Source organism: Halichoerus grypus, chromosome 4, assembly GCF_964656455.1.
Source record: "Halichoerus grypus chromosome 4, mHalGry1.hap1.1, whole genome shotgun sequence".
Taxonomy (NCBI): Eukaryota; Metazoa; Chordata; class Mammalia; order Carnivora; family Phocidae; genus Halichoerus; species Halichoerus grypus.
In genome coordinates, this window is record NC_135715.1 from 128,664,661 (window position 1) to 128,687,994 (window position 23,334).

Below are 23,334 nucleotides of genomic sequence, written 5' to 3' on the forward strand. Positions count from 1 at the left end.
AAGTGTCTAGAATAGTTTTGGAATTAGTAAGCACTGTGTTGGTGTCAACTATCATCATCTAATTATCTTTTGTTCCTTCAGCTATTTCCTCTGTTGTGGTTTCAGGCATTCTCAAAATTCTAGCCACTCTCCTTTAAGTAAGGCCCTGACTTGGTGGAACCACAGCTGACCATGGAACTCCAGGAGTGGGCTAGGAAGTACAAAGTACAGGGGCGTAGTCACACATGCCAAGCAACTGTCTGGGATTAGAAAGGAAAGAAGTCAGACACCTGCTCAATTCTCCAGGAAAGGTAAAAAAAATTCTGCTAGAAATGCGACAGAACTGTCAAAAATATAAGAAACCGGGTTTCTTGTATTTTCTTGTATTTTGTAACATAAGTTAATGGTTATTTTATTTTGCATTGTGCCAAAAATCACATTTAAAAAATCAGGATAGAAAATAGAAACAATAACAACAAAATACAGTGAATACATCAGTCTCTTATAGAACAATCTACAACCATGACATCAGGGTAATCATCAAAGTCATCTGTGACATTTTCCCTATGCCAACCACCCACCCCATCTCTGCCCCCACACTTTTTCTGGTCTCCATAGTAGTTTATCCCTAAATGGCTTTATAATTCTTAGCTGTTTAGTGCATGGATATACTAAGCTTACAAACAATGAGAAACTCTAGATCTTACAGCAACACAAGAAAAATGATATAGACTAAAAATGATTGTAGATCATTATATATGTTTTTTGAGTTTATATCTGAATTACTAGTTCCCTGGTCTATTCCGATGACTTAAGTATTTTTAATAGCTGTGTCTTTTCATTGAATTAATATTTGTAATATGACATTGTTATATTTTCTGCTACTATGAAGGTATAAGTAAGTTATAATATAAAATATCAGATGTCAAAAAGCTGTGCCATTTTTGGCACTAGCTCTGAAAAAGGACTTCTGATTTGTGGTGGGATGAGGATTTTTTGTTTTTTTGTTTTGTTTTGTTTGTACTCCATCGGGTGAATTTAGAAGGCACAAAATAAAAAGTCGGTTCATTTTTTTATAAAAATAGAATATTCTCAAACCTTCTAATTCAACTATTTATTTTGTGCCTTCTAAATTCATGGCAAATGGCACAAACTAGAATTAAAGTTTTTAGCCATTTTATGTCCATTTTGATGTCCACATAGCCCAACACTAGGCTGTATGGAAAAATCACATTTATACTTTTGAATGTGGAAGGAGTTTGCATATTAACTGCGAGCTTTAGATACCCAGAGACGTGTAATCTGCCTGTCTCTCATCACCTTTCATGAACTGAATGGATAAGGTTCTTACCAAGTGCTAAATGAAAATGAAACAGTATGACAAAGCTATCTTAGACATTTCTATGAAACATGGTTGCTTTCTCACGGGAGAAGAAAGGTTACTTTTGTATTTGAGCATGTAGTTAAACTAATTTTTGTTTCTTTATTAACAATGGAATGAAAAACATGCAGCAATCAGATTCTGAGTTCTGGGTTCATATTGAGCCTGTCATTAACAGTTTACTTATGACATTTAACTTTCCTCAACCTCAGTGTCATTCAAATACCTTACCATATATGTGGCAACACTTTGCCCTAAAGAAATAACCAATTATACTCATTTAACTGGACTTTCTTGATTCCTAAGTTTTAAAATGAAATTAGGTTAAAAATATCTAAAGTGGAGATATTTTTAATAATCTGTATAGATTACTTTGATTTCTCTGAGATGACATGGAACAAGGTATCACAAAATTATAAAAACATATTTATACAGAAATAATTTTTTACCTTCCTGTTCACTTATCAAGGATTAGAACAAAGAATTTGAGTCTTGGTCAAAAAGAAGTAAAGAAGTCTCTGAAACTGCCACACTATTGTCTCTAAATCCTGAGGAGATAGGCCAGTTCCAGACTTTTGGCTTTTCCTCGAAGGTGAACTAAGGTTTGCCCAATATTTGGATAGGTTGAGACATTAAAAATCACAGTGAGGGGAGCTTCTCATGGCTTTTCCTGCAGGTTTGCTGTTTAGAAACATCTCATAGTTCCATGGCAGTTCTATTTTAATTTTTTTTTCTTCTTCCTTTTTGTTCTTTGTGAGCCTATTATATAGACCTCTTACATAATTTTATATTCCTATTAGAGCAGAGTTTTAAAAATTAATTCCTACTGATGCTTTGGTGTGAGATATATATTATTAATGAATATATGTGCATTATTATTTATTAAAATATATCAAATTTAATATGCCAAATTTTCTCCAGAACTGTCCTTGCAAGGACAAAAAAGATAAAAAAAGACCTAAGAAGATGATCTCTTTGATTAAAAACCAAAGTGTGTGTGTGAATGTGTGTGAGTAGAAGAAATGCATCCCTCTGTTAATCAATAAAAATACTGTACTTCAAAAAATCCTATTATAAGATGGACCACAGACTTTTAAACCTGGAAGGATTAGGATCATTTATTCAAGAAATATTTATTGAGGGACTACTATGTATCAGCTCTGTGTTTGGATTAACACCCATGGTCCCTGCTCTTAAGGAGCTGACAGTCCAGTGTGAGAGATGTGGACACAAATAATTATAATACAGCTGGTTATTGTCTGAGCTCCATAAATGGGAGCAGTTTGTTCTGCCCAGGTAAGGATGGGGAGGGAAGTTCAAAGAAGTTTCCCTGAGGAAGTTTTATTAGACTAGTTGGGATTTGACCAACCCTTGTGGTGACAGTAGTTGGGACAAAGTTGGTAGGAAGACACATCAGTAGAGACATGTTAGACTGGGCGACAGTATATGCATGGGGAAAAGCAGGGAGGGCCTGGGAAGAACTAAGAAATTCATTATGGGTAGAGACCAGCCTGCTCAAAAGGGAGTGGTAAGAGCAAGGACTGAAACACCGGCAGGATATAATCACCAAAGGTCTTGTACAGCACACTTAAGGAGCCATGGATGGGGAGTGATAGGATCAATTTGAAGATTATAAAAATGGTGGCAGTATGAAGGGTAGACAGGTGGGCTGATCCTAGAGCAATGATTTTCAAAGATTTTGGTTTCAGGATCCTTTTATACTCTTAAAATTACTGACAATGTCAAAGAGCTTTTGTTTATGGGGAACTTATCTATTCATATTTACCATATTAAAAATTAGAAGATTTTATAACTTTTATTAACATAGTAATAATAAGCCCTTGTATGTCTACATATAAAATATATTTTTAATATAAATAACTATATTATCACAAATTTAAAAAAATGGCTTGAGAAGAAGGAATTTATTTTAAATTTGGGCAAATCTCTTTACTGTCTGGCATAAGGGAATACAGCCAGAGTGTCTTATCTGCTTCCAAGTTCAATCTGTTGAGATATGTTGTTTTGATTGAAGTACATGAAGAAAATCCTATATATATATATCTGTAGCTGGAAAAGGAAGGAGTATTTTACTTGTCTTTTCAGGCACTTGTGAATATTCTTTGATACACACCAAAACTCTGCAAATGATAATTTCCTGAATTAGTTTCAATGTGGAATCTGAAACTGTATCAGGAACTTTTTACTGATTTTGCCTTTTGGATGGATTTTGTACCTTCATGCATGGATCATTTGGAAAATATTGGCACAGTGTTTTGCAGATTTCCCCAAATTTGACAAATTTCATTAACATTCAAAAATCACGTTTGTTAATATCACCATTAATCTCATGAGGAAAGTCATAATATATTGGGAGGCTGTCTAGTTCCCAGCGGCAGGTAAAAGTTTTCCAAAATTCCAATTTCCACGTGAAAGCTCCAGTTTTAACGTTGACAACGAATGCTGTCATTTGCTTTTCCTGAAGTGACAGGCTTTTTCTTTGTTCATTTTTTAGAAAATATCTGCTAAATATCTGAGTCTGAATAACCATAGTTTGTCAGTTCTTCTTTCAAGTGAAAATGGTGTTCCATGAAAAAAAGAAAAAGTGGCTTATTCACCTCCTGACTCACACAGTCACACAAGTGCTTTTCCTTGAGACAGCCATGGCACGGCAACACGCAGCAGAAATGCTTCATGTGTTTTTCCAATTTCATCATACAGAATATTAAAAACACATGTTCCTTAGGTCAAGATTTAATAAAATGAATAATATTTACTGCTTCATCAAAGACATTCTTATGTGAACTGGCACTTTTTTCTTACTAAAAGTATGTGGTGGTGAAGAAAACAAGGATTCGTCCTACACTTTGATGCTGCTGCCTTGCTCCCTACTAAGGCATGAGCTGCTTCACTCCACGACTTCTGCGCTATCAGTGAAAAAGGCAAAGGTCATCTTGGTATTAGTATTAGGAAAATAGTTTAGACCTCACTGCCCCCTTGAAAGGGACTCAGGAACCCCCAGTTGTCTGCAAACCACCCTTTGAGAACTGCCCTAGAAAGAAACAGACGGACAGCAGGAGTCTAAAGGAGAAGGCAAGGGAATGTGACTATAACTGTATTATTTAAGGACCTAGACATGGCAATCAGAACTGTATTCAAGCCCTGGCTCTGCTATTCCCTAGCAGTGTGACCTGGGGCAATTTTTTTTATCCTTCATAATCTTCAGTTTCCCTATCTGCATAATAAGGGTAATGATAGCAATGATAGCACGTACTTCATAGAGTTAATATGACATTACATGAAAAAATCATCCTAGAAGGTGAACACAGTGCCTGGAAGAGAGTAGGCCACCAATAAGTTAGAGAGAAAACAAACCATAGCCAGAGGACTGTATTCAATGCAAAATTAGAAGAGAGAAAATCAATGAGATTTTATGATGTCTTGATATGTGGCTTGATGAAGACATATGAGGTAAAGCTCAATCCCAGATTGGTTTAAGCCACAAGTTGTCATTAACCCAACAGAGAAGTGGAGAGGGTTTGTAGGGCATGATAATAAATTCTGCTTGGGATTTATTTAGTTTGAGATGCCTGTGAGACAGCTGGGTATGTAATTAAAATATGGGTCTGAGAATCGGAAAGCCGTCTGGGTTGGGAAAATGTTGATTAAAGAGTCACTGGTTGAAACTGAAGATAAGAATATGCATTACACTGTCTAGGAAAAAACTGGAAAGATGAAAAGGCTGGACTCCTGTGACTACCAGTTTTTAAGGAAAGGAAAATTAGACAATGAAGTCAGAACAGTTAGATAGATGCCAAAAGAGGAATTTTGAAGATGCTAATTAAAAGGCATATATTGGATTTGACAATTAGTCAACTCCCTGCATTTAAAATAAATGAAGAACAGGCACAGAGAAGCTAAGTAACCTTCACTGAAACATCTACTGACAACACAAATTGTTGCTCTGAGGCAAAACATTTTCCACACATTCTATTCTTGACTGACTTTTCCTATTATAGTTGACATTTTTATCTTGAATCTTACTATTGTGTGATTTGATTTTAAAGATCTAAGCTTTATATAAATAACTACAGAAAAATAGATTTATATAGTTCAATACAGTTTTCCAGGCACACGTATCTGTATGCTTTGATATTAACATAAGTTTCTAAAACTATATGAAACCAACAAATACAAATCCAAAGCTAATATTTATTAATGAATCAGAATCTGAAAAAAAAAGGGCATGGTAAACATTTGGGATATGCCAGGGCATTACATGGCAAGGACAAAAGTATTATTTTTCCCATTAGTCATCTGGCCTGTGAGTTCTCATCTTGCCTAATTTCCAGAATAGCAGACAGTTTGGAAAATTGCATTGGTCTATAACCTGTTAATATCAATAGTTTCTCTCTCCCTTTGTAGGGATCTTTATGATTATGTTACAGACAAAAATCAATTAGTTCTGGTCTGTTCCCATGGAGACAAAATTATGTCAGAGGCTGTAAATTTGCCATCTTCAAGGATGGAAAACTGCTCTGTGTCATACAATTTGAGAGATCAGAAGAAAAATCCACAATGTATTTTTATGTCCTTGATGATGAGAGAGCAAATTTTTGGGGAAAGATTGGGTCCGTTGCTGAGGAAAGGATCCTGTGTTTTCTTGGTATCAATGAGAGACTATTATAGGAAGGACATAATATAAAAGACAAAATGGACTGACTACCCTTCCTTTGAATAAAGTTATTAATATTTTCTAAAGGGGTTTTCATTTTGGGTTAATGATTATCTGGTATTTACTATATTTTTAAGTAGCATATGTGACAAAGAGAATAATAATTTATTAAAGGCATATACAGAGCATTTGGCACACTCTCCACCACTGGACACTCTCCAAGGCAGAATTAAACATTATTTTCCGTATTTCAGAAGATCTTTGGAATAACATGTGGTTGGTGTGCTTACCTAACTAGGTGGCTTTGAGAATTAAACAATAGTAATAGATAAAACTCTGTTACATTGTTGCTATGTCTCAGAGATAGGTTGGATAACTTGTCCGAGTTACAAAAGTAGTAAATCAAGAAGACAAGATTTAAACCCATATAGCTCAGGAAATAGCCTGGGCTCCAAACCTATGAAATGAGATTTTTAGTTCATGTGTTCTGAAATGGAATTAGGATAAGTCCACTACCTCACTGGGAGGTTACTATGTATACAGCCCCATGTTAAGAATGGAGTGGTGAAATCTAAGAAACAGACCAGTATAGTCATCACCTTTGTTTTTAATGTAGAAGATAAAAAGGAATGGATTAATAACAAACATAAAACCCACAGCTAATGGATACACATTGATATATATTTTAAGTACTTTAGAGTTATTTGAAGATAAATTAAAAGCCTAGGCTAGCTTCTTATCTATCATTACCTCTTGCTCTCATTGTGGTGTCAAGGAACTATGCAATACTGTTGGTCTGAATAAACCTACCAAGAAAGTAACTGTATAGCAAGGATATCACTATGACATGGCCAGATACGAATGAGATTGAGACTTCCTCTGCCACTGTTCCCTTCCTGTTATTGTCCACTCATAAATGTTATTTATTGATTTGCTAACTTTTTAATAAGAGAATCTATTTCTGTCTTTGTCTACCTGGACTCAATGGCATACCTCTGAAAAAGATAGCCGAGTAGGAAAGCACGAACTCATTTCTGTCATCAGAACAATCTTTATCTTGGAAATAATAATTAGTTTCTAGGAGTTGATGTTCCCAGTGACTTTGTCCTTATCAGACAGCTATAAGCTCAGAGAGACAACTGCTAAATAATAATAATTAAGCCAACATTGTAATAGACAAATTGTTGGTTTTATTAGCTCTTCAATTTTTCTACTGTATGTTTTCATACTGAAGACAATTTTGTGTTCAACTCCCCAACATCCATTCTACTCCAGACACCTTCTCCAAGCCCCTTGCCAATCATTGATTCAGGAATAGGCTTGTGGTCCAGTTCTGGCCAACAAAAGGTGAGGGGAAGCCTGTTAAGTGAGTGTCTATAAAAGGTTTCTTCACTCCTAATAAAGAGACCAAGGAGGAGACAAAATTCTCTGTCCCCTGGACCTTATTGCATTGAGGTATGATACATGGCACTACTTCAGTCAGCTAACAACCAGAAGGGATGCCATTCTGAGGGCAAAGCTGACACACTGAGAGTTGCAGATCACAGAGACAGATTTACCCTTGGGCTCTTGACAGATCGCTCAGCTCTTGGACCCAAACAACCTCTGCACTGCTTGTTATATTCAATAAACATTTTTCTTGACTAAGACAGTTTTAGACAGTTTTTCTAGTTAGTTGCAGATGAGACACCAGACAAGTAAATACTCCTTGGTCAGTTCAAAAACTTGGCCAGTTCAGAAGCCTGCTTACAACCAAATACTAACCACATATTTGGATGTCCTTTACCCCAATGCAAATAGGTGAGCTATGCATCCAGTTACCAAATAAATATGATAAAATGCAAGTAATTACAATCCTGGTTAGTTTACTAAACACATGGAATGAATGTCTCTTTTAAAAGAAAAAGAAATAAAAAGCTGGGTTAGTTTATCTTTCTTACATCAATGGCCTTTGGCACCATTCCACTCCTGGAGGTCATCTCTGCCATGTTTCTAAGTGTTTGCCTCTTTGGAGGAACAAACTAGCAAGGAAGGAAGTAATCACTCTTTTGCCTTCTTTTTTTTTTTTTTTTTTCTTCTCCCGATACAGCTGACCTTGTTAGCTAATAGAGATTTTAGTTTACCTTCCGCAAACACAAATTTGTACCTACTGGTAGTTTAGATACCTTAGATAGTTACAGCACCTTTTTCTGGAAAAGCTTCAGGCCACTTCTGGGAATTATTTCATTTGTTCTTATACTATCCCTAGAAGAGATTCTGTATTTTTATTCCTGTAAGCCACTCTGCCACAAATCCTTGACAGATATCTCATCCCTGATGAACTCTGATGTGGCTTGGTGTCAGCTTTCTTGCTCCATAATCTGTGTAGAAAGGGAAACAGGTGAAGTTAGTCCAGCATCTTTGGCATTTGGATTGAAATGGGTACTCTGGGTCTGGGTCTGGGTCTGGGTGCCCTGATGTGCTCAAGGAAGGATGGGGCCAGGAACCACTGCCAGGATCCTGGGGTGGGGGTGGGGCTCTTTTTTCTTTGGCAGCCTTGATTTAATTACTCTTTCTGAAGACATGCCAGAGCTCCAGAGCATCTTCCTGTTCTTTACTTCCTACTTCTTTTCCTCCCTCTCCACTCTTTGCGCCCCCTTTCTTTCTTCTCTTCAAAAGACCAAAGAAGTAGACCAATGGAGTGTGTGGTCCACATTGGTGTTGTGGGTCATAATTCTAGTTTGTTTTTATCTCCTTTTCCTCTCCACCTAAAACCCCATCTGATTGGCTGACTAAGACAAGACCAATAAGCCTTATTCAATGGCTTCTAAGAGTAAATTTTAGACAAGCAGAGATGAAAAACTAGCATGCTAAACCAAGGCATAATATTAACCTAAGTATGACAATCTGATGTCATATTCCTTTCAGCTATAACCATTAGCAATAACTTAGCCCAGTTAAACCAGTCATTATTTCAAAGGACAGACAATATATGTAATTTTTAAAACAGCAATTGATATTTATTTATTTATTTTAAGATTGTATTTATTTATTTGAGAGAGAGATACACAGTGAGAGAGGGAACACAAGCAGGGGGTGTGGGAGAGGGAGAAACAGGCTTCCCGCTGAGCAGGGAGCCGGATGCGGGGCTCGATCCCAGGACCCTGGGATCATGACCTGAGCCAAAGGCAGACTCTTATTTTAGTATATGTGCTGCCGAAGGGAGCACAAAGGCAGACTCTTAATGACTGAGCCACCCAGGCACCCCCAGCAACTGATATTTAAAACAATGTTTACCTCAGTTCGCTTATTCAGAGCTCATAAGCCAAACTGGTAATGGGTTCTCACCAATAAATCTCCCTTTACAATTTACTATGACAAACAAATAAACAAACAAACCGTTAAATCTCACCTTTTTCTTTTATACATGGTCTTTTAAAATCTTTGTCTCCAGATGAAAACTCACTCCTAGGCCACTAATCTTTTCTTTACTGTCATCAAAGTGATCTTTCTAAAACACATATCCTACCCTTATTAAAAATTGTCAGTGGCCTTCAATGACTCATAGTCACTTTAGCAAAGTATGCAGGCACCTTTATGACCTTCCCTCTGCCTCTCCTCTCTTACCTTTCATTTGGTAATAGCACAGATCTAGCTCTGTCATCACTAGCTACGTCACATTGAACATGTTACCTGGCCAATCCGATTTTTAGTTTCCCATCAGATAATGGGGATTACAATACCTAGTGAAACAGGGCTGTTGTTTGAGCTAAATGATATGTGTATTACACACACAAACGCACACACGCACACACACACACACCTGTAAGTCACTCATACAAGAGGTGGCATAAAGTAGGTTTTCCATAAAAGCTGGAGGTTTTAGTAGTATTAGAAGTAGCAAGAATAGTAATAATAGTCTTAGTTATTACTATACTACTAATAATACCCATCAGACAGACCCATACATCAGAGCTTGAAATACTCATTTGTTAAATAAATGTATAGCCCTTCAGTAAATGTTCCCACTACTTTACAGCCACAAGCTTAATAAATGCTGCTTCTCCTCCCCAGAACACAAGTAAGAAGTAAGGTTTAAATACCTTATCTCCAGCCTGACATATAATGAGCATGATGTTGAAAAACTAAAATGTCCATTTAGATATATTTCCAAAATATTTGTCATCTTTAGTCTGGGAACAGGGAGGGGTATAAGGTAGGGGGGGTGAATATCCAAGGAAACTAAGAAGTTAAGGAGGAGCAGGAAAGTAGTTTGAGAAAGCGTCCCCAAAAGTTCTGATTTTCTTGAGTTCTCTCTCCTCTCCCTATTGTGAAAATCACTGATTCGTGGATCAGAAAAATTATATCCTATGGCTTGGGATCCAAATGGGAAAGATTTGCCAACCCCAAATATATGTGGGAAATAGTAGTGATTTCTGTATATGGCCTCATGCTTCAATTTAGGCCTCATACTTCAAGTTGCATTGTGTCTTATTAAGATCTCTGTCTCAGTCATCTTTAAGAGCAGACCATGGCTTACCAGGTTAACTAATATAAAATTGGCTTCATTGAGTTATTTAGAGAATGAGGATTCTTTAAAGTAGTTCTGAACTTCAGTTAGCGTAGGAATCATTTGGGCTACTTGTCAAAGATGCAGCTTTCTGGGTTCAGTCTCTGGAAATTCTGAAAAAGTTGGTTTGGGGCATGGCCCAGAGATCTGCATTTTAAGCAAGCTCCCTAAATGAATTTGGTGCAGGTGGCACGTGGATTACAATTTGAGAAGGCTGCTCTGAAGGAAATGAATAGAGGTTACTAGAAATTTGAGATGGGTACTTTACTCAGGCAAGGCTAGATTCAGCTCTAATGTTCCCAGTAAGTAAGAAAAAGTGGAAGCACACTGGATTTAGGAAAAAACAAAAACAATTCCTAAAAGCTGTGTATAAAAAGACAAACTTTCTCCGAGAACTAAACAGAGAAAAGAAATTTTGCTTAGGACGTAACATAAGGGACACTAGGTAACATGCTTACCAGATGTCCTGAATGTAATTGCACAAAAGATCCAAACAAGGTTAAATCAACTAAGTCTTCTACTAATGGCTAAAATTAATTGAACTCGGTGAATTCCATTAAGAAGGTGATGAAATAGGATGGTTCAGAGACTTTACTTTCAGATTATCTAATACAAGTATTGGACCAGGAGATCCCCCCCAAATTTTGAAATTATCTTCATAGAACTTCAGCATTTTGGAAATTAAGCGGAAGTTCTTCATGCCACAAATGAAGAAATGATAGCTCAAAGAACATGATAAGGCTTTACCCTGACAAGGGTAGGTGTCACCAGCTGAGGAACCTTGGACAAAGTTGCTTTGCTTTTAATTTTCTTCATTCGTTTATATTAATGTTATTAATTGTAATGCTTATGTCAACAATTGAATTTTATAGAGGTGAGTTTAATTGTTTATATTCCTTTTTGTGGTATTTTAGTTTATCCTGACTATTTATTCTTTAAGACTGAGTCCCAGTGTTTTTAAAAAATTTTTGTCTTACTCCAGGTTCATTGTTTTTAACCATCATCTTTCCTCTTTATCTTTTCACTGTTTTTGGCCATTTATGCTATTTTCTTTTCTTTCAATACATCCGTCTTATTTTATACTCATAATATGATGTACCTGCTTTAGAATTTTCCAGACCAAAACCATTTCTGTCATGCATTAGCTGTAAAACTCTGGGGACGTAGTTAGCTCTTTGTGCAAAGGCTGAAGCAGATCCAAAGCCTCTTATTGAGGAACTCACACACTTTGCCAGCCGGTCTCTGGCAGCATTTCCCCACAGGGAAGGGGCAGCCTTCCATCTGGGTGGGAATGCTGGTTGGCTCTCCAGTGTCTGTAATCATCCTGCCCTACCAGCTCATCATTTGGTTTTAAGACTTGAGGCCCTTATCAAGGGGACAATTCCAAATGGCCAAATCACCAAGATATTATGAAATGAAACATAGGAAGTTTGTCTAGAAAGTAAACCATACATCCACTCCTCTGGGTGCTCCAGAGATTCTCCCCGATGAGATTTGACCATCAGAAGGCTTCATGGTGATTCACATTAACCTAAAATCTCGTATTTGTTTCTATGAGTTCTATAAAATTCATTCTTGCCTTCACGCTAAAAATGTTGAGTCCAGGAGGCCCAGAGCTAAATGTACATTCCAAAAGAGTAACTTCATTAATCCACAGTCTTGACAGGTTTATCACCTCCGTTTTGTCCGTTCGCCTTGTCTTCAACTTCCTATTGCACATGGATTTAAAAAATCATTTACCACTTCCCATCATACTTTTATAAAGAGATGGTATATAATAAATGTCAAAATTTTCTCCGTGATTTAAAAGATTTATTTGTTCATAAGCATGAGTCTATGCTTCTTACAAATGAATTATTTTTCTCAAGGAATATACTTAATTTTATTATGAAAATAATTGTTAAAAATTGAACTGGGAAACCCACTATCCTAAAATTGAAAAGGATCTGTCAGTCCATCTATTTTCACCAGTTAAGTTTATAGTAGTGGTTCTTCATAGTTAGCATCAGAGTTACCTAGAAGGCTTTTTGTTTAAACACAGCTTGCCAGGCCTTACCCCAGAGTAGCTGGTTCTATAGATGGGAGTGAGGCCCCCAGTTTTGCATTTCTAACAAGTACACAGATGATGCTGGTGCTTCTGCCCCAGGAATCACACATTGACAATGACTGGCTTACAGAAACCATAATTTTATTTTATTTTTTTTTAAGTTAGAAATATATGTGCCATTAATATTGCTCTCATTTTTAGGATCTCTCAGAGATGACAGTCATAGCTTCTTCAGTCTCATTTGTTCATTCATTTAATGTCTTGTGGTATAATTCGTCTGAACCCAGAACCTTGGAATGATTTATGGCAGTATTTCACAAAAGCCTGCAATAGCTTCCTGTCTCCCTTCTCCCAGCCTATTTTCACCAGCAGGCAGAGCAATTTGGGAAAAATGGAAATCAAATCATGTCATTCCTCTGACCAGAAGCCTTTAGGAGTTACCCAGAGAAAAGGCCAAACTCCTTACAGTTGCCTATCAGGCCTTATGATACGGGCTTACAGTTACCTAGCTGAACTTATCTCCTCCTGCTCTCCCCCTCCCTCACTGCCTCTTAGCCCGCTTGGCTTCTGTCTGTCCTCTGCACCTGCCAGGCACAGATACACTGTTCCCTCTCTCAGGAATGTTCTTTCTTTAGGTAGATGAATGCCTAACTCCCTCATCTCTCTCAGGTTTTGGCCAAATGTTTACCTTCTCAAAGAGACCTACTATGCTTCCCCTCCAGCTTCTTACCCCATTCTATTGGTTTCTAAAACACTATCACCTTATTATGTGCTACATAATTTACGTATTTGTAATGTTTATTATTCATGTTCTGTCTCCCCTGGGTAGAACATAAGCCTTGCAGGGGCTGGAATATTTGCCTTTTTTGGTCTATTTTGTTCACCAATGAATCCCAAGTGCTTAGAACAGTGTATGACACATAGTAGGTTCTCAGCAGACATTTTTTGAATAAACAGATTTTTAATTTTGGTTTCCCCCCAATATTTAGTGATTTTTATTTCAACCTACAAGTACTCTTTAGAAAGACTTGTATTCTACTTATGGCAGCACATTTTATAATAACAAAGCCTAGAAAAAACTGAAATGACTGCTAATAGGGGATTGGTCAAGTAAATAAAGTAACTTAGTTTTGTATCACACAACCATTAACACGATAAAACAAAAAAATAAATAAAAACAGCAATGAAAGCCAAATTCTCTATGGATACTACATTTCTTAATTATGTAGTCCTATTTAATCTAGATCAAAATACATGCATTGAAATCTTGTTTACCTCAAAGATAATTGTATAAATAGGCTAAGCTTACTAGACTGTCTTTAAAACAAAGCAAAATGAAGACTGAATGCTTCACTCAAAGAATTCCCCACTCCAAAGTATCTTTGAGAAGTAATAATAATGATAATAAAGGACATTAAACACTTACTGTACGATAGGCACTGATTAGCTCATTTAATCTTCACAATAACCCTATGAGATAAATGTGACTATTGCCCTCATTTTGCAGCTAAAGGAGCTATAAGGTCCAGAGAGGATTAGTAACTTGTCCAAGATTACATGGCTAGTAAATGGTGCTACCAAATCCAGTGTTGTTTTTCTTTAGAAAAAGTAATCAAAGTCTCTCTCTCTCTCTAAAAATACTTTACCATCTGTTTCTGCAGTTTCATCTTACATACTTTCCTATATATATGCTCTTCTCTAGTCAAACTCATCTATTTGCCATTCCCTGAAAATTCCCAGTCTTTGGCCTTGGGCTTTCAAAAACATTCCTTCTGCCTGAAATATCATTCACCACCAGTCATTGCCTATTAAAATCCTACCTTCACTCCAAAGTCAGAAGTGATTTTGCATTCCTCTAAACTCCCAGAGCACACACATATTGTCTTTAAAATTCATATAATAATTACAATATTCTATCTTCTGTTGTTCTTAAGGATGTGCCTTATTGCTTCTACATTTACTGTTAAATTCCTTGAGGAATAAGGATTACTATATTTCTACATTACTGTTAAATTCCTTGAGTCAATAAGGATTTTATTGACTAGCTACTACAGTAAGCAAGAAGTTACAAATTTTACAAATGCCCTGTCCACTGTGGTAGCCACTGGCCAGATGCAGGAGTTGAGCACTTGAAATGTGGCTAGTGCCAAATCTTGAAATGATAGTATTTGGGCATGTTGGGTTAAATAAAACATAGCATCAATAACCTTAATTTCACTTGTTGATTTTGTCTTATTTTTCAGCACCTAGAAAATTTCCAAGTATGTTCTGGGTCTCATTATATTTCTGTTGAATAGTGCTGATCTGATATATCCCTTTCTCCTACCCCCCCAATCCTCCTCCAAGTGATGAAACCCATCAACAAACACATGAGTTAAAAAGGGAGGCAATCCCGGGACGCCTGGGTCGCTCAGATGGTTAAGCATCTGCCTTCGGCTCAGGTCACGATCCCAGGGTCCCGGGATCGAGTCCCGCATCGGGCTCCCTGCTAGGCGGGGAGCCTGCTTCTCCCTCTGCCGCTGCCTCTCTCTATCTCTCTCTCTGACTCTCATGAATAAATAAATAAAACAAACAAAAAAAAAGGGAGGCAATCCCCTATTCTGATGCTCAAAAAGGGTGGCGGGCTGTCTCTGGATGGATAATTTTTCTATTTTACTTGGTCAGATTGTTGTTTTTGTCCTTACGTCATAGGATTTGGGACCAAGAAACACTATAGTGAAAAAGTTACTTTGTCCATAAGCAAACATTTTGTGTGGGTGTGTGCCTGCAGCACATGTGTTTCTGGAGAGGAAACCACATTTCAATATGAATCTAGCAAAATTATAGAAAGCTTTCTATTTTGAAATAAATTGGCATCATGGCAAACAGAAAGCAAACAGCATTCTCAGACCAGTAATAAATCCTTGATCTATAACATCAGGGTAACATCAGTGCCGCCTTGGCCATAACAGAGAGGCCTCTGAGTTGCCCTCAGCCACGTTTCTCCTACTGCTGGCTGGTGCCGTGTTCTTTCGGCAGCTTCTTTCCAGGCAACCACAGACTGTTTACTGACTGTAATCAAAATGACAGCACACTGTTTGCACAACCGAGTGTTAAGAGTTGATTGCCTTTTTCACTTGGCAACCTGAGGGAACTTTAGAACTAGGATCTTGAGGTACAACTTGCGTTCATTCAAGATGGTGGTGCTTACTTTTCTACATGTTACCTGCATTCCTTTGAGGTTTAAAATACAGAGGATTGAGATTTATCTAGCCTGGAGCAGAAAGGTTGTAATCACTGCCTTCAGATCACTTCTACTGGTAAACTCCACTGGAGCCCAGGTTGATTTAGGTGGGGCTGAGTTTCGGCTGTCATGTGATTCTTCATCCGTCAGAACCCAGCCATTTGAGGGACCTTCTCTATTACCCATGCCCCACGAATAGATGATTATAATGCCATACACTCTGATCACTCTCAGATGGTGCCACAGAAGAGAATCCAGCAGAATGGAAAAGTTTGATGTGCTCAATCTTTTTAGAAACAAGATTTAATGAAAAGGTAAGGAAGAGAGGGAGGAGCACAGGAGGGGAATGGAAGCTGCAATTCAGGTAACCTGTATTCTAGACTTGTGTTTGCCATCACTTGCTGTGACATATTGAACACTCAACATCTTAGGTGTTCATTGTCCACATCTACAAAAGAGAGGGAGAGGAGGAAAATTGACTAGCTCATTTGTAGTGCCTCTTTTGTTTCTAAAGCTCTAGTTCCAGTGTTCAGACTCTGGGACTCTGTACCAGATACACTCCAACATCCATCCCTCTGGGAGAGAATGATAGGTACAACAATAGTCCTGTACTCTGAACAAGGACTATTGAATACTGGAACTAATCATGTAACTGAGCTAGGCTGCGCTATACCTATTAGAGGCTATCTTCATTTCAGAATACTTTGATGAACTATGAGCTTGCTCAGATTAAAACCGTGTTTTTGATGAACAAATATTATGAATGCCTTGAGTACAGCATAGCTGGGCGGTTGGTTGCTGAAAAGAAATATCCCTCACATCCTTTCAACTCTAGATATTCAATTCTGTATACATGATTTCTTCATGTATTTTCTTCATGTAATTCTTATACATGTAATTTCTTCCTAGATGAGAAATTTATACAAATAGAAGTTTTTTTTAAAAACTCACAAAACTTTGTCTAATTTTCAGTGAATATGACAAGTCACTTGGTTAAATTCCCTCCCAACCCTGCCAAAATAGGGGCTTTTGAAGTAAAGAGAAGCTGAAAATATTTTTCTAGGATCTGAATTCAGGTCCCAAAATGTCAGCGTTTTTTTTTTTTTTTTTTTTCCCCAGCCACTGAGCACATCATTGGCACCAAAATTAGAGCAAGGGCCTGTGTGCACTGCCCTGATTCAGGTGTCAATGATGCCACTTACTTCAGTAGGAACACACAGTGGAAGGTCTCTGCATGTGAAGGCAGGAAGGATGCTGTTCAGTGATCAATTCTGTTGAGGCTAAAGACAACCAGAACGCCACAGGTAAGAAAAAATTACATGTGATGCAAACTTGTATTTCAGGCAAGGATTTGCAGCAACCAAACTGCTAATGAGAGCCAAGATGGGTGTAGCCTGTCCATCCTGGTTCTACCCAGGGTGGAACATCTAGCAAGTAAGACCCTGGCTAGAAAGAGCAACGATCATGAGGAGAAATGTAAAAGCTAAAGGGAGAAGATGCTAGAAAGGACAGAACCGGAATCTGTGATGTTCCTGCAGTGTTCCAGGTGTGCCCCCTGAATTATCTCCTCAAAGACATGGGTCATTCAGGATTCTGATGAAATTGCTTCTGCAATATTGGGCATTGAATTCACTAATTCTTCAAGTGACCCCCCCTTTTTAAAAAAAAATTAATAGATCTCTTTTTTTAGAGCCGTTCTAGGTTTACAAAAACTGGTTGTGAAGGTACAGAGTCCCCACATTAAGTGTGCCTTTTTATGCTTTAAATATTTAGCCCTGAAACTTTTTATTCGGGAAGAATTTAAGAGAATAAATAGAAAGTATTTTCTCAGGCATAAGATTCTCTAAATTTAGCTTTCCTGAGAGATATGGATAGTTGAAAAAATGTGTATTATTTTATGATTAAATTGATCTCATAGATTGTTGTCTGAGACGTATCATCGCTATTGTGCGTTTAATGGATGTTTAAAAGAAACATGCCTTACAGTGACTCCGAATAATTTTTTTCTTTGTTTTTGTTTTTTTTTTAATTCTTTTTATTGTTATGTTAATCCCCATACATTACATCATTAGTTTTAGATGTAGTGTTCCATGATTCATTGTTTGTGCATAACACCCAGTGCTCCATGCAGAACGTGCCTTCCTCAATACCCATCACCAGGCTAACCCATCCTCCCACCCCCCGACTCCAAATAATTTTAAGACACCTAGTAAACAATGTGCCTAACAAAGGTATAAGAGAGAGCTCACTTTTTTGGCTTTGGTGGTGTAGTTTAACTCCTTTGTGTTAATTTGCATAAAGATCTGCATCATGATTTGGATGTGCTCTGCCGGTTTTTTATTTACTCCTAAGCATTACCCTTTCCCTTTTCAATTGTACTAAATGATTTTGAATGACAAGTTGAAATGCTTTTCCCTAAAGAATCAGGTTAGTTATCACAGTTGTCACCATGTTGGTGGAGGGAATGTTTATAGGAACAATAAATTTTTTACTTTCTATACTCACTGAATAATTTAAGGTGAGCCTTCTTTGAAAAACATTTCTTCTCTGGTTCAGGCTTTAATTCTTATTAACATTTCACTGGTTTGTTTTTTATATTTTCATTGTTTTCTACCCAAGTACTTTGTATATAAAGATAAGACGTCAATTATTTTTAAGTAAATGATCCGATCCCAGTTTACGAACCCAGGCACTGTTTCACAGACATCCATCATAAATCTAGCCTCAAACATAATATTGTATTTCTTCTGTTTACTGTAGAAGCACCAGCCTCCTGACTTAAAATATGGATATTCTCATCTTGAGATTTAACAGATCTTTTCTCCATGGGGTAATTTTACTGAACAGGTTGACAGAATGGTAGAGGTTGTGAAGAAAGCAGAGTTAAGTAGTAAATATTAAATGATGTTTATCTAGAGGAAAGACTTAGGATATAATTTGCCCTGGAGGACATAGAAGATTGTTTTATTAAAGGCTACCGCAGTCTCCTCCCAGCTGTGGAAAGGACTGCGCCGCAAGAAGCCAACATAAAAAAGCAACTGGGGTGTTAACCCTGCAAATGTCTTCTTAAAGAGTTGAAAAAGCTGACTCACCTTGGTAATGGAATTCCTTTTAAGAAATGCAATTAATTATTAATTCCACTTAGCTATTAGGTTAACTCATTTCTTTCTTATAAATATCACTTTCTGAAAATACACTTTTAAATGCGTTTTGACTTTAAGAAATTTGTTGGTTTACAGATCTGCCTTTCCTCTCAGTCTGCCACAGTAGCAGTTTCAGAAATTAGAAATCAATGTTTTGTTTCCAGTTGGATGCCCTGGACATTCAAAGAGTATCTTTCAATAGAAACTCTTATTTGATTATTTAAGACTTAATTTTCAAAGGAGCAATTTATGAGGTACAGAATAAAAAGAGAGCGAATCTCTGGTTGTACAAATTGTAGTTCACAGATGCTTATTTCTGAGCATGCACAATTGTTTGCATTGTTAGTCTGCAAAATATACCATAGCCAGCAGCTGGGTCAACTTTCAAATAGAGGTAAGGGTAGGAAATTGGAGATTTGAAATATAAAACTGCTTAAACATATAGAATAAATACCAGCCTTTCTAACCAAGGAAGAAATAGGACACGAATGTATTTTTTGCTATTTTCCTAAGTATTTGCATAGTCTCTTTACCTAACACACGCCCACTTACTAGAATTTTAAAATTATTTTGAAAGTCATTTCTCGGCTATCTTTTACTTCACTAGCCAACCTTTCATTAGCTTCTCTTATTTTTCTCTGCCTTCCTTCAGTCAGCTCGTTTTCAAACCTGGCCACATATTTGAACTACTAGCAGAGCTTTTAAACAAACACTGATACCCAGGCTCAGCCCCAGAGAATATAATTGAATTGGTCTAACATGGAGCCAGCATTGCTCTTTTTTAAGCTTACCAGGTGAATCCAGTGTGCAGCCAAAGCTTATCATGTTGTGCCTTTTTCTGTTTTCTCTCAGAATGTTTGCATATCTATTTCCCTTCAACTGTTCTTTTCTTCTGTTATTTTTATTAGTGAGGTTTTAAAAATCTAATTTTTGTCATTTCTCATTTTTTTTTTCTGATTTTCCATTTACTGGTCAAGAAGTTCTCATTCCAGGCGCATGTATCTGTTTTGTATTCTTATCTAATACTACCAAATTTTTATGTCAATGAAAGAGAATGCAATATGATTGTGAATTATACTTTTGTCTGTTCTTCCAATGTTGATATAATAATATACTTTAATTTTCGGTATAAATATATAAGATTGATAGTGGAGCCCAACACAATGGTTGAAAACTAACATTAAGAATGTATTTACTTGAACTGTAATCATTGTTGGCTATGATTAAAGATCATTTAATATGATATTTGAGAACTTTGAGGCTATATGGGACTCAAGAACAGGTAAATATCATTAAAGGATCGATTTTTGAATTTTAATTTAAAGACAGATTTCAGTAGTTTCAGAACAGGGCAGAAGTGGGAATATTACATATTATATCAACTATCATATCAGTAACATGATAATGACAGCAAGGGAAGCACTAATAGCAACAAAACTGGGGTAAAAAGGATCTATGATGATAATTAAAATTTGGTGACTTAAATATCAGCAGGAAAAACAGAAATATGGGAGGAGAATATTCAAGGGTTTGAAATGAATGTAATAGGAAAATCGCAGGTGGTTGGTTGAGGCCTGGAGTAGTAGATAAGAAATATGAATGTTATTGTGGCTGTGCCTCGAAATGCATTCAGGCCATTTCCTTTCCATCAGGTTTATTTTTCCTCACTGGTAAAAATACTGGTTGGATTGGCAAAAGGAAAAAAAAAAAAAAAAAAAAACCTGGCCAAACTCCCTTGGCTGTATCCTGCCTGTAGGTATGTTTTGTTGGATTTATCCAGTATTGTAAATAATTTGAAATAGATGACAGCATTTAACAAGAGGGAGATTTCTAATAAAAATCTGGATTTTTAGCTTCTTTGGAAAAATTGTTTGATTCATCAGTCTCCTAGACCTAAGATGGAGCTTTCCGTTCCTGGAAAGGATATGGTTGTTAAGGCTGTTCAGTTCTGTAGTCTCAACCTAGCTGGCTTCACTCTTTTTCTTATCTACTCTGCCCATGTAGAAATTTGGAGTTGTTTCCCTAAGATTTATTTACAAGGTAATTTCCAACCATGATATAAGTTCCACAAAAAGAAAGTGCTCAACACTTCATTAGGTAAAACAAAAATAATTTACAAAGAGAAAAATAAATGTCACAAGCAAAAACACTGGGGAGACAGAGAAACTAACAGATGACTGGTTCTTAACTAGAGGCTTAAGCCCTTACACTGTGTCCTGTTAAGCCCCATGCAAGAATATTTTGGGTTCTAGATCAGAAGCACAGTGTCACTTAGCAGTAATAACTGGGATTTAGTGAATTATTCCAGTCAGAGCTCTTGGGAAAGGAAAAGGACACAATGTTCTGTACAACCTGAGTAAGAATATTCTGAATATTAGGAGATTACAATTCCCCAAAGTGAGCTTCTTGGCAGAAAATGGCCAAAGTTATTTAAAGAGTGACTTCCCATCTTTGAATTCACCCTTTGAATAAAACAATATTCAAGCACCGTTTAATAATTTAAGGACCATCATTTCTTTCACTTTGCTCCAGCGCGGAGCTTAATCACATGAAGGGCTCCCTATATGCAGTCTCCGAAAGGATGAAAACCTAATTGAATTATTACAGAAATAACTCCAAACTTTTAAAAGGTTTCTCTGAACTGAAACAACCCCTGAGAATTCCCTTACCCAAACCACCACCTGGCATATGTTTATATGCGCTGTATTTGTACAGAATATATATATTTAATATTGTAAACCTGCTTATAAGTTACATTGCAGTTGTTCTCTATTCGTATGTCTTGGGATGAAACGTCTTTAAAATTCTTTCTATAAGGTCCTTTATCACTTCAAATCCTGAAGAAAAGAGGTAGAGTATAAAAAACAATCAATCAATAAATAGGGCACATTAAAACTTGTGGTATCCAGTAGGCATTCATGTAGATTTTAAAGAATTTTTCTACTCTGGCTAATTATATATCTGGGTGTAGATTCAAATTTTAGGTACCCAAAGAGTTGATACTTGTCAGGCAGTTCATAGAACAAAGCGTGTCTTTGCGTAATAGGAGAGCCAGATTTTCTTTATTACCATATTATCAAGTAAAAGAAAATTAACACTATTCTGCTCTGAAATAGGTATCTACACTTGTTAATATTCCATTAAAATGTATCCGAAGAATGTGTTAATGTTACCTCAGGGTGAAAAATATCATCAGGTAAAACTGAACTAAAAAGTAGCTTCCTAATCAAAGATAAATAATATGATCTTGCAACACAAGCAATAATCCAGTTGGCTTTTCTCCTTCCCAAATTTTATAACTACCTCAAACAACAGTCTACCTCAAAAAGTAACAGTTCAGATACCAGGTTCTATGTTGAATTGCCATTAAAGTTGTTTCTGGGGTAAAATTCAAGTGGAAGCAAAGATAATTTAGAATTGAAATTAATCAAAATTTTAAAATAGATCCTGAAAGTGCAGAAGTGTACTGTTAATATCTTAAATTACATTTCAGGGGCAGGTAGGTAATTCATCTTCATAGCTTGGAGAATTTGTAAAACAACCATCAGTGTTAAAGTAGAATGAATAATATATTTTTAGATGCCAAACAAAACACTAATTCCCAACCTTCAGTGAGTTCACAATGTTCCTATACATGAATGATAATGAGAAAAAGTAATCTGTACAGGCACTCATGCAAAGAAATTTCACTATCTAGTCACGTGTTCATTCTTTAGTGGGAAAAAAGCACCTTTGTCTTCATATCCTTATATTTATGAGTGCATTCAGTTAATTTCAACCCTAAAAATAAGGAACCACAAAAGCTGGAGTTACCTAGAATCAAGGAAGACGGACTAACCAACAAATTCCAGGCAGAGCACGGTGTAATTGAGAAATCTTCCCTTCATGTCTTTAAGCCTCCCAAACTCTCAGCCTTCTCACATCTGTCTAGTCGTGAGCCCATTAAGTCATCTTGGCTACCATGAAGATGAAAATGACAGTGCAGTTACTTGAGTCTGTGTAAAGAGGCCCAGGGTGGTTGAAGGGCAGGATTAGGAGGCCTGGGGTGCTGAATGGCCATCCCAGCTGTAGCTCCCAAACATCCCATGAGCACAGAGCTGTCAAGAGCACAAAACTGCACGTAGAGAAAACATTTGGAGGGAAGTAGGGATTTTGCAGTATATCCACAATTTCATCAGGCACAATTTGCCTTTCCACCTTTTATTGTATCATTAATAGGACTTAAGCAGGAGAGTTTGTGAGTTGATCTCATAGCCAACACACGTGGTCATTTCTGGGATTTAGGCTCTGTAATTTGATGGCCATAGTAGAAATTTTGGGGTATTTAAATGTTCTCG

At 36.8% G+C, this 23,334-nt stretch overlaps 1 protein-coding gene across 6 annotated transcripts in view; it reads right to left on the reverse strand.

Moving 5' to 3' along the window:
* LOC118534503 (sodium channel protein type 3 subunit alpha) overlaps positions 1-23,334 on the reverse strand; it is a 116,557-nt gene that overhangs the window by 89,826 nt on the left and 3,397 nt on the right. For 4 of the 6 annotated variants that reach the window (XM_036090439.2, XM_036090438.2, XM_036090437.2 and 1 more), the window contains exon 2: positions 8,201-8,395. The exons of 1 other annotated variant lie outside the window; for it this stretch is intronic. The gene's annotated coding sequence lies outside the window, so the exon portion shown is untranslated. The remainder of the gene's footprint in view (positions 1-8,200; positions 8,396-23,334) is intronic. One more of the 6 variants, XM_036090434.2, reaches the window with a different exon arrangement.